Raw genomic sequence first — 17724 nt, 5'->3', positions numbered from 1 at the left:
TAATGGGATTTTCTAACGGCCGTTTAAGATCTTAAGGTTCTTATCATTTTTATCTGAGCCAAACTCTTGTCTGATCTGTGCGCGGCCCAAATAGTGTCATGATGTGGGATAATGAAGCTCCAATCCATATTTAGCCCTGATGAAAGTGTAAAAGTAAAGGACGAGAAAGACAATGACGGCATCGCTCCTTGTTCTATTTCTACACAATACTGACTGGGTTTAAATAACTAGAATGAAGTGTAAATGTTAACGCTATTTTAGCTCATATGGAAGATAAATTAATGTTTGCAGTGGGATTTCTGCAAATATTACATTTTTTTTTTTCATATCAACTCGCTCCAGGAAGTTAAACAGATTTGCATATTACTTCTATTAAAAAAAATACTTAATCCTTCCAGTAGTTACCAGCTGCTGTATGCTCTAGAGGAAGTTGTGTAGCTCTTTTCAGTCTGACCACAGTGCTCTCTGCTGACACCTCTGTCCATATCAGGAACTGTCCAGAGTAGGAGAAAATCCCCATAGCAAACCTCTCCAGGTCTGGACAGTTCCTGACATGGACAGAGGTGGCAGCAGAGAGTACTAGTCAGACTGGAAGGAACTACACAACTTCCTCTGGAGCATACAGCAGCTGATAAGTACTGGAAAGATTAAGATTTTTATATAGAAGTCATTTACAAATCTGTTTAACTTTCTGGAGCCAGTTGATATGAAAAAAATAGTTTTCCACCGGAGTACCCCTTTAAAGGGAGACTGACAGGCTGTTCACCTGCATTTAACTCAATACACAGGGTTACAGTGCGGGTGAACTAGATTAAAATGAGATATAACTTGCATGCCGTTCTGGAGATACAGGGTGTATTAGGCTCTGTTGCTGATGTGTAAATGTCGCAATGGGCCAGTGAACAGGCTTTCGGTTTCCCTTTAAAGGGGTACACCGGTGGAAAACATATTTTTTTTTAAATCCACTGGTGCCAGAAAGTTAAACAGATTTGTAAATTACTTCTATTAAAAAAATCTTTACCCTTCCAGTACTTTTTAGCGGCTGTATGCTACAGAGGAAATTCTTTTCTTTTTGAATTTCTATTTTGTCTTCTCCACAGTGCTCTCTGCTGACACCTCTGTCCGTGTCAGGAACTGTCCAGAGCAACATAGGTTTGCTATGGGGATTTTCTCCTGCTCTGGACAGTTTCTGATACGGGCATCAGGTGTCAGCAGAGAGCACTGTGGACCGGACAAAAAAGAAATTCAAAAAGAAAAGAATTTCCTCTGTAGCATACAGCTGCTAAAAAGTACTGGAAGGGTAAAGATTTTTTTTAATAGAAGTAATTTACAAATCTGTTTACATTTCTGGCACCAGTTGATTAAAAAAAATGTTTTCCACCGGAGTACCCCTTTAAATGCAGAATGATCATTGTATAAAGTACATTATTCAGCACAAGGCCGCCACATAACAAAATGTGAAAAAAAGTGAAAGGGTCTGAAAACTTTCCGAACGCATTGTATTATCAGATATAACTAACCAGACCACAGATGTAATAGAATTTATCTTGATTTGTCCAATTAGGAGTCTTCCCTGGGGTAAGTTTTTAATTTTTTTTTTTGTCAAGAATAGACTAGCATGGATAACCAAGATGGTGGCCCAGTGGTTAGGATCGCTGCATATAGGGCTGAAGTCCTGGGTTCGAATCCCCAGCATGGGGTTTGTATGTTCTCTATGTGTTTGCAATAGGATACTGATAGGCTAGTTTAGAATCTTGATGGTGAAGCCCAAAGGAGGGTGTGCAATGCTAATCTCTGCACACTAACTATATTTGGAGAAATAATTTGGACAAGCACCGGCGCACCCTGTGCCTCTACCTCATGGTGGCAGTGTAAATAGGTGTGTAAAATATAACTGCTCACCTGGATGTGTTGTGCTCCGGGCACAACACCGTTGATGGCCTTAAGGCAGAAGAAGAAGCAGCAGCGGTCCGTGTCTGTCCGTACCCAGCATCTTGGGCCGGTCTTGATAGGTAGAGATCCTTGTAGAAAAAAACTACACTTTTTCGGCACTTGCTGGGTCAGGAGATGGAGTAAAATGATGGCAGATAACTACAGATGTAGATGAACAGCGTTCTTTTTATTGCAATATACAGTGGTTGACAACGCGTTTCGAGGGGGTCTGCACCCCTCTTCCTCAGGTCAGGGAGGGGGAACATGCATACAGGGTGGGTTTATATATATGTACAGTTTGAAAAAAAGCCTGCGAGTGAGACCCGGTCTGTTGGCCTGAGGAAGAGGGGTGCAGACCCCCTCGAAACGCGTTGTCAACCACTGTATACTGCAATAAAAAGAACGCTGTTCATCTACATCTGGAATTATCTGCCATCATTTTACTCCATCTCCTGACCCAGCAAGTGCCGAAAAAGTGTCATTTTTTTCTACAAGGATCTCTACCAATCTCTGTATACTGCTGCAGAACATGTTATGTTGGAGCTATATGGTGCATAAAGCAGGATTAATCAGGGTGGTTTCTGTTTGGGTACAGCAGTGTTTTCCAAACAGTGTGTCTCCAGCTGTTGCAAAACTACAACTCCCAGCATGCCCGGACAGCTGTTGGCTGTCCGGGCATGTTGGGAGTTGTAGTTTTGCAACAGCTGGAGGCACACTGTTTGGAAAACACTGAGGTATAAGGAGAGATCTTTCAGTAAATGCCGTCGGAATCCACTGGGGACCTCCATGATAACTCCTGTTCAGGCAGCATGAAAGTGATGACAGGTTCCCTTTAACTTATATAGCACCAACCTATTCTGCAGCATTGTACAGAGACTAGAACGGAACACATTGGTCACCATCCCCTTTGAGGTATCAAGATTCTAAACTCACCCATCAGTATCCTATTGCAAACACATGGAGAACATACAAACTTCATGCCGAGGATTTGAATCCAGTCCTTTATGCCGCAATGCCAACCACAGAGCCACCATCATGCTATTCATTTCTTTAAAAAAAAAAAAAAAAAATTGGGGTTATCCGGGATAAGATAACCATAGATGCACACTCTTGTAGTCTGCTTGAGTATGTTATTACAGCTTGATTAAATTTCAGTTCAAATTCAATTTGCAATACCACGCGCAGCCTGAGGCCAGGGTGGTGCTGTTTTTGCGAGAAAGCAAAAATAATATTCTAATCCTTAAAGGGGTCCAGTGGGAAACAATTTTATTTATTTATTTTTTAAATCAACTGGTGCCAGAAAGTTAAACAGATTTGTAAATTAAAAAGAAGAAATGGAGTGGCTCTTGTTCCAACCACGCCCAAAAAAGACCTGGGCTGCCTAATCAGTACACCTATACCCACGGTGCACAAGAAAAATGTACAAATAATAAAGAGAATATTGGGGCTCAAGGTCAAGGATTTAAAGGGTACCTCTCATCAAATAAACTTTTGATATATTTTAGATTAATGAATGTTGAATAACTTTCCAATAGCATGTTAATGAAAAATATGCTTCTTTCTATTGCATTTTTCCCGATCAGTCCTGTCAGCAAGCATTTCTGACTCATGCTGGAGTCCTAAACACTCAGAGATGCCAGCCTGCTTTGTCCACAGCCAAACAGGCTGTGAACAAAGCAGGCTGGCAGCTCCGAGTGTTCTCCTTTGTGAACAAAGCAGACTGGCAGCTAGTAGTGTTTAGGACTCCAGCATGAGTCTGAAATGCTTGCTGCCAGGACTGGTAGGGAGACCCCTAGTGGTCATTTCTTCAAAGTTGAAAATTAAATAGAAAGAAGCATATTTTTTAATAACATGCAATTGTAAAGTTATTCTGCATACATTAATCTATAATATATCAAAAGTTTTTTTGATGAGAGGTACCCTTTAAGGACGTAGATATAATTAAAATATTTCATTCAATTTATTCTATAAATAATACATATTCTATAAATAATACATATATGTACAGGGATACCAATAACTCACAGGGCCTTTGTGTAGTTATGGTAATCACTGAATATAGAAATAATATAAGAACTAACGTAAAATATTATATAAAAAGGTAATTAAAATGATGATAGGACCACCTATAAATAATAGCCTATAGCAATAATAGCACAAAGTCCAATGATTAATTAGTCCTGCAATAAAAAACATCCAAAAAATTGTCCCAAAATCGCTGATGTAACAAGTGACAATCAAATTGCTGTATCCTATAGCAACAGTCAGAAGGTACCACTAGCAACAGTCTGTGTGGTATAATATGGGTATGCTTTAGATATGCTTTAGATGAATAATCACTGTCACTATGTTTCCATATTCAGTGATGTAACCGGCATATAGGAGATGTATCTTGAAACAGTTAGAAAATGTATCTTTAAATAGTTATTTAAATATTTTTAAATAACTCAAAATAGCTATTTAAATATTTTTTAAATATTTCAAGCTGGACGCGTTTCAATACTTCCTCAGTATTTTCTTCAGCTGCTGAAAAAAATACTGAGAAAGTATTGAAACGCGTCCAGCTTGAAGTATTGACCACTGAGACCACCACCACATACAGTGATACCTCAACTTACAATGGCCTCAACATACAATAGTTTCAACATACAATGGTCTTTTCTGGACCATCGTAACTTGAAACCAGACTCAACATACAATGCTACGGACAGTCAAGATCTGTGATACCTATGGACAGTCAAGATCTGTGATACCTGTCAATGGCCGGAAGAACTGACCAAACAGAATGGGCAATTCACTGGTAAAACCCCTGTATTACTGAAGTGTATGCACTGACTGGTGTCTGGTAGCGCCCCCTACAATACAGAGCGGTATTACATGTTCTGTACACTTTACCTGTACCAGGGATAGCTGCTCCTTTGGACACCAGGTGAGGGCGGCTCCATTTAACTTTTTTTTTTTTAGGACATTGTATGTATTGTACAGGACCCTGAAGAAGCTGCCGTCCTCTACATAGACCAGTGTTTCCCATGCAGGGTGCCCCCAGCTGTTGCAAAACTACAACTCCCAGCATGCCCGGACAGCCTTTGGCTGTCCGGGCATGCTGGGAGTTGTAGTTTTGCAACAGCTGGAGGCTCCCTGCTTGGAAAACACTGACATAGACAGTGATTTACAGCTCCCAGCAGATCTTTATTACTTTCATATGTAAGGATTTGCTTTATCTGTGTTAGTTATCTACTTATTTTTCTTTAATCCTCACTTTTTCCTATTTTTGGATGACATTTTGGTGCCTTTAGAACCAATTACCAGGTTTCCATAGAGTTATGGTCTCAACATACAATGGTTTCAACATACAATGGTCATCCCGGAACCGATTAATATTGTAACTTGAGGGACCACAGACTTTGCCACCGTACGTTCCACCCAACGCCAGTCCCGTGTGCGCGCTCATCAGCCACGAGGACGTGACCGGCATCACTAGTGGAAGCGCTGGAGCACCCGTGTTTGGGACCCACCGCCACCTAAACGCCGCCAACCTAGGAGACGGTCGAGTCTCCGGCGCCGTTCGCTCCTGCTGAGGGAGACATCTTATTACACAGGCAGACCATCGGATCATACGAAAGACTGCAGGAGAGATCGCAGTATCTAACACAGACTACGGTACCTGCCCTTCATACACCGATGCCTGAGCGGTGAGCCTGTTCCATCCGATACCAGCGGAGCGGTGAGCCTGTTCCATCCGATACCAGCGGAGCGGTGAGCCTGTTCCATCCGATACCAGCGGAGCGGTGAGCCTGTTCCATCCGATACCAGCGGAGCGGTGAGCCTGTTCCATCCGATACCAGCGGAGCGGTGAGCCTGTTCCATCCGATACCAGCGGAGCGGTGAGCCTGTTCCATCCGATACCAGCGGAGCGGTGAGCCTGTTCCATCCGATACCAGCGGAGCGGTGAGCCTGTTCCATCCGATACCAGCGGAGCGGTGAGCCTGTTCCATCCGATACCAGCGGAGCGGTGAGCCTGTTCCATCCGATACCAGCGGAGCGGTGAGCCTGTTCCATCCGATACCAGCGGAGCGGTGAGCCTGTTCCATCCGATACCAGCGGAGCGGTGAGCCTGTTCCATCCGATACCAGCGGAGCGGTGAGCCTGTTCCATCCGATACCAGCGGAGCGGTGAGCCTGTTCCATCCGATACCAGCGGAGCGGTGAGCCTGTTCCATCCGATACCAGCGGAGCGGTGAGCCTGTTCCATCCGATACCAGCGGAGCGGTGAGCCTGTTCCATCCGATACCAGCGGAGCGGTGAGCCTGTTCCACCCGATACCAGCGGAGCGGTGAGCCTGTTCCACCCGATACCAGCGGAGCGGTGAGCCTGTTCCACCCGATACCAGCGGAGCGGTGAGCCTGTTCCACCCGATACCAGCGGAGCGGTGAGCCTGTTCCATCCCATACCAGCGGAACGGTGAGCCTGTTCCATCCGATACCAGCGGAGCTGTGAGCCTGTTCCATCCGATACCAGCGGAGCGGTGAGCCTGTTCCATCCGATACCAGCGGAGCGGTGAGCCTGTTCCATCCGATACCAGCGGAGCGGTGAGCCTGTTCCATCCGATACCAGCGGAGCGGTGAGCCTGTTCCATCCGATACCAGCGGAGCGGTGAGCCTGTTCCATCCGATACCAGCGGAGCGGTGAGCCTGTTCCATCCGATACCAGCGGAGCGGTGAGCCTGTTCCATCCGATACCAGCGGAGCGGTGAGCCTGTTCCATCCGATACCAGCGGAGCGGTGAGCCTGTTCCATCCGATACCAGCGGAGCGGTGAGCCTGTTCCATCCGATACCAGCGGAGCGGTGAGCCTGTTCCATCCGATACCAGCGGAGCGGTGAGCCTGTTCCATCCGATACCAGCGGAGCGGTGAGCCTGTTCCATCCGATACCAGCGGAGCGGTGAGCCTGTTCCATCCGATACCAGCGGAGCGGTGAGCCTGTTCCATCCGATACCAGCGGAGCGGTGAGCCTGTTCCACCCGATACCAGGGGAGCGGTGAGCCTGTTCCACCCGATACCAGCGGAGCGGTGAGCCTGTTCCACCCGATACCAGCGGAGCGGTGAGCCTGTTCCATCCGATACCAGCGGAGCGGTGAGCCTGTTCCATCCGATACCAGCGGAACGGTGAGCCTGTTCCATCCGATACCAGCGGAGCGGTGAGCCTGTTCCATCCGATACCAGCGGAGCGGTGAGCCTGTTCCATCGGATACCAGCGGAGCGGTGAGCCTGTTCCATCCGATACCAGCGGAGCGGTGAGCCTGTTCCATCCGATACCAGCGGAGCGGTGAGCCTGTTCCATCCGATACCAGCGGAGCGGAGAGCCTGTTCCATCCGATACCAGCGGAGCGGTGAGCCTGTTCCATCCGATACCAGCGGAGCGGTGAGCCTGTTCCATCCGATACCAGCGGAGCGGAGAGCCTGTTCCATCCGATACCAGCGGAGCGGTGAGCCTGTTCCATCCGATACCAGCGGAGAGGTGAGCCTGTTCCATCCGATACCAGCGGAGCGGTGAGCCTGTTCCATCCGATACCAGCGGAGCGGTGAGCCTGTTCCATCCGATACCAGCGGAGCGGTGAGCCTGTTCCATCCGATACCAGCGGAGCGGTGAGCCTGTTCCATCCGATACCAGCGGAGCGGTGAGCCTGTTCCATCCGATACCAGCGGAGCGGTGAGCCTGTTCCATCCGATACCAGCGGAGCGGTGAGCCTGTTCCATCCGATACCAGCGGAGCGGTGAGCCTGTTCCATCCGATACCAGCGGAGCGGTGAGCCTGTTCCATCCGATACCAGCGGAGCGGTGAGCCTGTTCCATCCGATACCAGCGGAGCGGTGAGCCTGTTCCATCCGATACCAGCGGAGCGGTGAGCCTGTTCCATCCGATACCAGCGGAGCGGTGAGCCTGTTCCATCCGATACCAGCGGAACGGTGAGCCTGTTCCATCCGATACCAGCGGAGCGGTGAGCCTGTTCCATCCGATACCAGCGGAGCGGTGAGCCTGTTCCATCGGATACCAGCGGAGCGGTGAGCCTGTTCCATCCGATACCAGCGGAGCGGTGAGCCTGTTCCATCCGATACCAGCGGAGCGGTGAGCCTGTTCCATCCGATACCAGCGGAGCGGAGAGCCTGTTCCATCCGATACCAGCGGAGCAGTGAGCCTGTTCCATCCGATACCAGCGGAGCGGTGAGCCTGTTCCATCCGATACCAGCGGAGCGGAGAGCCTGTTCCATCCGATACCAGCGGAGCGGTGAGCCTGTTCCATCCGATACCAGCGGAGAGGTGAGCCTGTTCCATCCGATACCAGCGGAGCGGTGAGCCTGTTCCATCCGATACCAGCGGAGCGGTGAGCCTGTTCCATCCGATACCAGCGGAGCGGTGAGCCTGTTCCATCCGATACCAGCGGAGCGGTGAGCCTGTTCCATCCGATACCAGCGGAGCGGTGAGCCTGTTCCATCCGATACCAGCGGAGCGGTGAGCCTGTTCCATCCGATACCAGCGGAGCGGTGAGCCTGTTCCATCCGATACCAGCGGAGCGGTGAGCCTGTTCCATCCGATACCAGCGGAGCGGTGAGCCTGTTCCATCCGATACCAGCGGAGCGGTGAGCCTGTTCCATCCGATACCAGCGGAGCGGTGAGCCTGTTCCATCCGATACCAGCGGAGCGGTGAGCCTGTTCCATCCGATACCAGCGGAGCGGTGAGCCTGTTCCATCCGATACCAGCGGAGCGGTGAGCCTGTTCCATCCGATACCAGCGGAGCGGTGAGCCTGTTCCATCCGATACCAGCGGAGCGGTGAGCCTGTTCCATCCGATACCAGCGGAGCGGTGAGCCTGTTCCATCCGATACCAGCGGAGTGGTGAGCCTGTTCCATCCGATACCAGCGGAGCGGTGAGCCTGTTCCATCCGATACCAGCGGAGCGGTGAGCCTGTTCCATCCGATACCAGCGGAGCGGTGAGCATACGAACATCCCTTGCCACTTGCTTAAATTAGCATCGTCTACTAACTATTTAAAGATACATTTTCTAACTGTTTCAAGATACATCTCCTATATGCCGGTGATTATTCATCTAAAGCATATCTAAAGCATACCCATATTATACCACACAGACTGTTGCTAGCGTTACCTTCTGACTGTTGCTATAGGATACAGCAATTTGATTGTCACTTGTTACATCAGCGATTTTGGGACAATTTTTTGGATGGTTTTTATTGCAGGACTTATTAATCATTGGACTTTGTGCTATTATTGCTATAGGCTATTATTTATCATCATTTTAATTACCTTTTTATATAATATTTTACATTAGTTCTTATATTATTTCTATATTCAGTGATTACCATAACTACACAAAGGCCCTGTGAGTTATTGGTATCCCTGTACATATATGTATTATTTATAGAATATGTATTATTTATAGAATAAATTGAATGAAATATTTGCATTATATCTGCGTCCTTAAATCCTTGACCTTGAGCCCCAATATTCTCTTTATTATTTATAGATTTGTAAATTACTTCTATTTAAAAATCTTAATCCTTCCAGTACTTATCAGCTGCTCTATGCTCCACAGGAAGTTGTATTTTTCTGGAGTTCTTTTCAGTCTGACCACAGTGCTCTCTGCTGACACCTTTTTCCATATCAGGAACTGTCCAGAGAAGGAGAGGTTTGCTATGGGGGATTAGCTTGTACTATGGACAGTTCCTGAGACAGACAGAGGTGTCAGCAGAGAGCACTGTGGTCAGACTGAAAAGAACTCCAGAAAGAAACACAACTTCCTGTAAAGCATACAGCAGCTGATACGTACTGGAAGGATTGAGATTTTTAAATAGAAGTAATTAAAAAATCTGTTTAACTTTCTGGCACCAGTTGATTTAAAAAAAATTATAATGGTTTTCCACCGGAGTACCCCTTTTAATAAAAGGGGGGAAAAAAATGGCAGTCGGACTGAATGCATCCTGATGGCAATTGAAAAGACGGTGCTTTGGATTTGCGATGAAGCTGCTGGAAAGGGTTAACCTGCTGTGATATCGCTACTTTTAGCACGTCAACGTAGGCAGTCAGAACATTCGGTCCTCTATAAGGGTTTCTAATTTTTATAAATTGTAGAAAATGACATGTAATTGAAAGGCATGCTGTACCGAGCTATAGATAGATGGTTCCTGATGTAAAGTACACGTTACTTTTTCTTCCATGACAACGGTTTCGTAGCGCCTTTGCGGTGACGGGGGTAAATATCAAATAATGTGCAACACGGTCCAAGAGCAATTAAAGCAGTCATCCAAGCAGCGCCGCAGCTGCCACTACTGTGCACACACTCCGCTAGCCGTCTAATGGCTTCATAGTCCCCTTCTGAGTGCTTGATATTAATCTGTCACAGCTCCGCCATATCCTGGGTGGAACTTCTTGCAGAGGTTTGGAAAGGTGCCATATCCTCTGGCTGCCTCAGACGGTAGGGTGTCACCGCAGATGAGAGCTGGAGTTAATATATCGTGACAAACAAATTACATATCAATGAGCGATGTTAAATAAAAGGATATCTATGCCGAGAAATTCTTCTGCGAGAGTGACAAGATGTTTTTTTCCCCGAGAAGATAAGGAACGCTGCACTCCTGAGCACAGAACAGTCTTGGTTACTTATTATAGAAGTAAAGTCTTCAACTAGTAAAAAGAAAACATATGAAAAGATAAAAAGTGATGCTAATATCACCCGGCCCAGTCTGAAACACCTACCTACCGGTGCAATAGATTGCATGGAACATCATAGCTAATACAGTGACCCCCCCGACCTACGATGGCCCCGACATACGATCATTTCAAGATCCGATGGCCTCTCAGAATCCAACGCATGTTGAAGGCAGCATCAACATACGATGCTTTTGTATGTCGGGGCCATCGCATAAACGGCTATCCGGCAGCGCAGACTGCTTCAGCTGCCGCCGGATAGCCGTTTACGGTGCCCCGTGAGCTCCAGTGATGGTCTCCTACCTGTTCTCGGGGCTCCGGCGTGTCCTTTTCGGGATCCCTGCATCGTCGGCGCTTTCCATCGTCATCATCACGTCGCTGCGCACGCTGTCCCGTCATCCAATAGGAGCGGCGTGCGTAGCGACGTGATGGCGGCGACGGAGAGCGAGGATGCCGGGGAAGCAGAGGCCTTGCCGGTGCGTTGGGAACGCGGCGACAGCGATGGACGGCGACATCCAGGGCAGCGGTGACAGTCCGGAGCGGCGGGGACACGTGAGTATAACCTCCATTACCAGTGGTCTTCAACCTGCAGACCTCCACATGTTGCAAAACTACAACCCCCAGCATGCCCGGACAGCCGTTGGCTGTCCGGACATGCTGGGTGTTGTAGTTTTGCAACATCTGGAGGTCCGCAGGTTGTAGACCACTGTCCTATACTTTACATTGCACGGATCCCTCAACATACGATGGTTTCAACAAACGATGGTCCATTTGGAACGGATCACCATTGCATGTTGAGGGACCACTGTAGAGGTTATTTCCACTGGGTGGTACCATAGATGGGTAAAAGAAAAAGTGTCTCGTATAGTAGTACTAGCCCAAGTGCCAATATAAGAGAAACAACCCTAGAGTTCCTGAGTATCAGCCAAAGTGCTCCCATAAATGTGACAGCACAAGTACTTCCATTAGAATGTCAGTCAAAAGGTACATATAGGAGTGGCAGCAAAAGTGCTCCACATAGGAAGACTGCAGTGGCCCCATACGAGTTACAGCCACTGGTCACCCCCTAGATTAGTGTCAGCCCCAGTATGACCTTTGTAGTTCCTCCTATATCATTTCAAGCCACAGGGCCTTCCACCTTAGTCCTGTGCCCTATGGCAAACATACAAGTTCAACGGAAAAATTGCCTCTCCTGTCATGACACCATCGATGGTTTAGTATATAAAAGGAAAAAACAAAGCCAGCTCTCGCCCTCTCTTCGGTAGGTGTCTGCACAAAAAGGCATCAGCTGACAACTGGATGAAGAGGCACACCAGGGTGAAGAATCAAGAGCACAACTCTAGATAAATGTCATCCTTTTATTGACCTACGGTAATCCATAAAAAAAATCCCAGTGCAATCCACACAACATAAAACACAACACATTAGACCTGTCGCGTTTCAGTCTCGCAACCTTATTAAAAGACCATGGATCTATGATTAAGGTCGTGAGACCGAAACGCGTCAGTCCTGATATGTTGTGTTTTCATGTCGTGTGGATTACACCTGGATTTTTATGAATTTTATCCGGATTGGTGGTTTATGGATTCCTGCCATCTATGCTTTAATAGATATGTATTTGTATGCGTGTGTTCAGTCTTTGCCCCGGCTGTCATCACAAAACCACCGATGTCTGTGGTAATTCCATGCAGGCTCTCCGTAGTGTGAACGGACCCTTACTCAGGAAACTTCTCTTACTAAGCACAACAAAAAGAATGTTACTGTAAGACAGCTTGATAGCCTCCCCCCCCCCCCTCCCCATGTGTATGTAGACAGAGGTTAACTGCGCCATATATCCTTGCACATGTACCACTTAGCGTACTTCACATATGTACATCCCAGTGATATATGTCAGAGGTTCTACATAATTCAGTGGAGACAGAGGGGGAGATTTATCAAAAGCTGTCCAGAGGAAAAGTTGCTGAGTTGCCCTTAGCAACCAATCAGATTGCTTCTTTCATTTTTCAGAGGCCATTTCAAAAATTGAAGAAGCGATCTGATTGGTTGCTATGGGCAACTCAGCAACTTTTCCTCTGGACAGGTTTTGATAAATCTCCCCCAGAATCTCTGCAGTGTGGTATTAATGGTGGTTAAATGTTATGTCAGCAATGGATGCAAATGTCAATTCTGGCCACCAAGGCCTTCTACACCCACTCCTTCTTGACACAACGTGGAAGACAAGCTTTTTTAGATAACAGTTCTGTCATTTGTTGGTGAAAGGGTTAATCTTACGTAGAGATGAAGTACATATGGACATTACGAAATATACATAACCAGAGTATAGAAAAGTTATATTTATAGGAACCAGACATTACATTAACAACAGTGACTATTATTTCTTGTTGGGAATTGTTATTGTATCAGAACAGGGACCACTGGTAGGTGCCTTGGTGGGCCGATCTAATCCAAGTGCCTTGGCATTATGGATCCATGGATGAGTATCAGATCCAAAACCCAACTGGACATCCTAGAAACATAGAATGTGTCGGCAGATAAGAACCATTTGGCCCATCTAGTCTTCCCAATAATCTGAATCCAATCAATAGTCCCTGGCCCTATCTTATATGAAGGATAGCCTTATACCTATCTCTATATTATATGAAGAATAGCCTTATACCTATCTCTATCTTATATGAAGGATAGCCTTATACCTATCTCTATCTTATATGAAGGATAGCCTCATACATATCTCTATCTTATATGAAGGATAGCCTTATGCCTATCTCTATCTTATATGAAGTATAGCCTTATACCTATCTCTATGTTATATGAGGGATAGCATTATACCTATCTCTATCTTAAATGAAGGATAGCCTTATATCTATCTTATATGAAGGATAGCCTTATGCCTATCTCTATCTTGTATGAAGTATAGCCTTATACCTATCTCTATCTTATATGAGGGATAGCCTTATACCTATTTCTATCTTACATGAAGGATAGCCTTATGCCTGTCTCTATCTTATATGAAGGATAGCCTTATACCTATCTCTATCTTATATGAAGGATAACCTTATGCCTATCTCTATCTTATATGAAGTATAGCCTTATACCTATCTCTATCTTACATGAAGGATAGCCTTATACCTATCTCTATCTTATATGAAGGATAGCCTTATACCTATCTCTATCTTATATGAAGGATAGCCTTATACCTATCTCTATCTTATATGAGGGATAGCATTATACCTATTTCTATCTTATATGAAGGATAGCCTTATACCTATCTCTATCTTATATGAGGGATAGCATTATACCTATCTCTATCTTACATGAAGGATAGCCTTATACCTATCTCTATCTTATATGAAGGATAGCCTTATACCTATCTCTATCTTATATGAGGGATAGCATTATACCTATCTCTATCTTATATGAAGGATAGCCTTATACCTATCTCTATCTTATATGAGGGATAGCATTATACCTATCTCTATCTTATATGAAGGATAGCCTTATATCTATCTCTATCTTATATGAAGGATAGCCTTATGCCTATCCCTATCTTATATGAAGGATAGCCTTATGCCTATCTCTATCTTATATGAAGAATAGCCTTATACCTATCTCTATCTTACATGAAGGATAGCCTTATGCCTATCTCTATCTTATATGAAGGATAACCTTATGCCTATCCCATGCATGCTTAAACTCCTTCACTGTATTTGCAGTGACCACTTCTGCAGGAAGTCTATTCCATGAATCCACTACTCTCTCAGTAAAGTAATACTTCCTGATATTACTGCAGAAATCTTTGCCCTCTAATATAAAATGATGTCCTCTTTATGTATTTAAAAGTCTCTATCATATCCCCTCTGTCTCTTCTTTCGTCTATACATGTTAAGGTCCTTTAATCTTTCCTGGTAAGTTTTATCCTGCAATCCATGTACTAGTTTAGTATCTTCTCTGAACTCTCTCTAGAGTATCTATATCCTTCTGGAGATACGGCCTCCAGTACTGCGCATAATACTCTATGTGAGGTCTCACCAGTGTCCTGTACAGCGCCTCCTCATTTGGGTGTCTGATGACGACCTCGGCTCACAATTCCCCCTGATCCTATCTTCTGACATCCCACCAGAACTCCTAAAAAAAAAATATATATATACAATAAAATGAATGTCAACGAAAAATAGAGAATAGAAGGGAAATAGCACCTAGAAATGGTGAGAAAAGAATGAGGTCAGTGGTGGTTCATCAATGGGTGGAGAGATGGCTAAGTATTGGTGTGGAGGTATTGCTACATATAGCAGAGTTACATCATTTGAGGAGAGAGGAGGCACAGCAGCTTAGACGATAACACCTCGGGGAAATGCAAAATCTAAAGTAACAGAGACGTAGAGCTGGAAGGAGAAGGTAAGGAAGAAAGAAGGAAGGGTAAGCGTGTAGATCTGTGGTCTCAAACGATGGTTCTCCTGATCTTGCAAAACTTCAACTCCCAGCATGCCCGGACCGCAAAAGGCTGTCCAGGCATGCTGGAAGTTGAAGTTTTGCAACGTCTACAGGGCCTCAGTTTGAGACCACTGGTGTAGATGTAGCCTATCTCCGTAATGTCTTTATTAGTGTAAAGTATATACATGGTATACTGTTTAGTATAGCTTGAGATATAATCCATCATCTTGTCTTCATTATTTTACATGTATAATCTATAGAACATGATTAATAGTTACACTGTCCCAGTTGGTTGATTCTTAAGTATAATAGATGGACATATTCTCGCTCTATCAGAAGGTCCCATCATTTCCGTTACATCTTATAAGCTATTTTTTTGTTGATACTATTTTAGAAGTTTGATGCACTGTAGGGGGACAATTACTCCTCGGGGGCACAAACATAAATGATAAACCATGGACTACTTGTTCCTCATCTCAGTTACCCATGGTGTTATGTGCTTATCCTACACTCAGGATGCTAACAGTAGGTTGTTGTGAATACAAAGGCTGTGAACCAAAGACAGATGGCCTTACAAGTATGGGGCTGAGCATGGTAAGGCTGCATTCACACTACGTTTGCAGCCTAAAACTGCTGGATCTGGCTGGGAAATGTCAAAACTGGGAGCTCCCGTATCCCAGCCGGACCGGCGCCAAAACCCATTCACTTTAATGATCCGACCGGAGTCAGATAGTGACTCTGGTCGGCTCATTTTTGTCCCGTATCCTGTTTTGAGACCGGACCTAAAACCGTAGTATACCACAGTTTTAGATCCAATCACAAAACTGGATACGGGGCAAAAATGAGCCAACCGGATTCACTATCTGACTCCAGTTGGCTCATTAAAGTGAATGAGAAGCTGCGCGGCTCTGGCTGGGATATGGGAGCGCCTAGTTTTGAAATTTCCCAGCCGGACCCGGCAGCCATAGGCTGCAAACGTAGTGTGGATGCAGCCTTAGCTATGAGATTCCATCCCACGAAAAAACCCATACAGACAAAGGAAAATGTAAACAGAGTATGTGCTTTCACATTACATTTTTCAAACTGAAATCTATGGTAACGTTTTAGTATGTTTTCCCCTAAACTACCTAGCATTCCATCCATTCTGCATAATAACAAAAAGGGGGGGGCCCTCTGGTGCAGTACAGCGTATGATATTAGTGGGTCTTAAAACATATAAAGATGGACACTAACCTTTTATAGGCACAACTCTATAACAAGTATTAGAACAGTCTCCCACAGTCGCAGCGTCCGGTAATATCCGTAGACCTCTTTGCAGGAGATGCAGTAGATCACAACCAGGTCAAGTTGGGGTTCTCTTTCAGGACAGATTCAGAGATCCAGAGAACCCCGGCTTTCTGACAACCATGTCCTGGTTGTGATCTGATGTGCTCTATATAGGAATTATAAAATACCCAGATGAATAGGGGACACTAACCCAACAGTTAGAAACATCAGGTTTTATACGATAGACAGAATATTGTCCACCACTGTTAGACGTCACCATTCATCTTGGACAGAGGAGATGTATAGTGATGGATTACAATGGGTACTGTCACTGTTGAAGCTCATGGGTCATGTGTTCAGTTCTGACAAGGATTTCACTCTTGGTGATCCAATCTCTGTCCACAATACAACCACGTGCTTATGTAGCTTGACTTTTGTCACACTTTTGTTGGTGTAAAAAGTCTGGCCTCCATTCTGAATTCTATTTGCTTGCTTTCTAATGTGACTACAAAGAAGACAAGGACCTTCAGATAACGTTCCAAGACCATAATACCTTGAGGAAGTCAAGGGTCAAGACCTTGGTAGACCTTACCAACCACATGTTGTTATGTGTCATTGAGTCTGTCCTTGCTCCCTTCCTTGTGTCCCTCTGGCATTTTCTTGTTTTGTTCTCTTTGTGATTCCTCAGAGAATTCTGTCCCAGTTCCCATCTGTGATAGTGACAGCTCATCCATCTAAAAGTGTTGGCTGGTGGTCACTCTACCATGGACTTTTTCACAAGGTTACCCTATAAGTAATGCATTGGTTCTCCTGACAGGCTTCATATAGCACTGACCCTAGAATACACTTTCCCTATTTATGTAGGAGAAATTAGATCATACAGAGTATAGTTGGGGGGATAAGAGTGTCCTGGTATATGTATGCAACATATAAACGTGCTCCTGAACACCCCCAATGATCACAACTTCTCTTTTACATATAGATTTATGTATGTGACTACCAGCTTGTAACACAAGAAACCTTTTTTTTTTATTTATTTTTTTTAGGTTCAGTGAACTCTTAAAGGGCTACTCCGCCCCTAGACATCTTATCCCCTATCCAAAGGATAGGGGATAAGATATCTGATCGCGGACCTCCGCTGGGGACCCCCGCGATCTCCCTGCTGCAGGTCATGAGCGCCGGAGGCTCGTGACATCATGGCCACTCCCCGCTCGTGACATCACAGACATGCCCCCTCAATGCAAGTTTATGGGAGGGGGCGTGACGGCCGTCATGCCCCTTCCCATAGACTTGCATTGAGGGGGAATGAAGTTCGCTCCGTGCACCGGATGTCTGGGATGCCGCAGCCAAGATCGCGGGGGTCCCAAGCGGCTGGACC

General features: G+C 45.6%; 1 protein-coding gene and 1 long non-coding RNA gene across 8 annotated transcripts in view; one reads left to right on the top strand and one right to left on the bottom strand.

Moving 5' to 3' along the window:
- AVPR2 (arginine vasopressin receptor 2) overlaps positions 1-17724 on the top strand; it is a 126872-nt gene that overhangs the window by 88400 nt on the left and 20748 nt on the right. The gene's annotated exons all lie outside the window — the stretch shown is intronic.
- Positions 12996-17724, bottom strand: part of LOC130290365 (uncharacterized) — a 38569-nt gene continuing 33840 nt past the window's right edge. Inside the window, exons 2-3 of one of the 2 annotated variants that reach the window (XR_008847583.1) lie at positions 14679-14774; positions 12996-13158 (exon numbers count right to left, since the gene is read on the bottom strand). This is a non-coding gene — a long non-coding RNA (uncharacterized LOC130290365). Of the gene's footprint in view, positions 13159-14236; positions 14775-17724 lie in introns of those variants that run through there. The other variant, XR_008847584.1, reaches the window with a different exon arrangement.

The sequence above is a fragment of the Hyla sarda genome, chromosome 9, assembly GCF_029499605.1.
Source record: "Hyla sarda isolate aHylSar1 chromosome 9, aHylSar1.hap1, whole genome shotgun sequence".
Lineage (NCBI taxonomy): Eukaryota > Metazoa > Chordata > Amphibia > Anura > Hylidae > Hyla > Hyla sarda.
The sequence above is the reverse complement of the archived record's forward strand: the minus strand, read 5'-3'. Positions and strand labels throughout refer to the sequence as shown.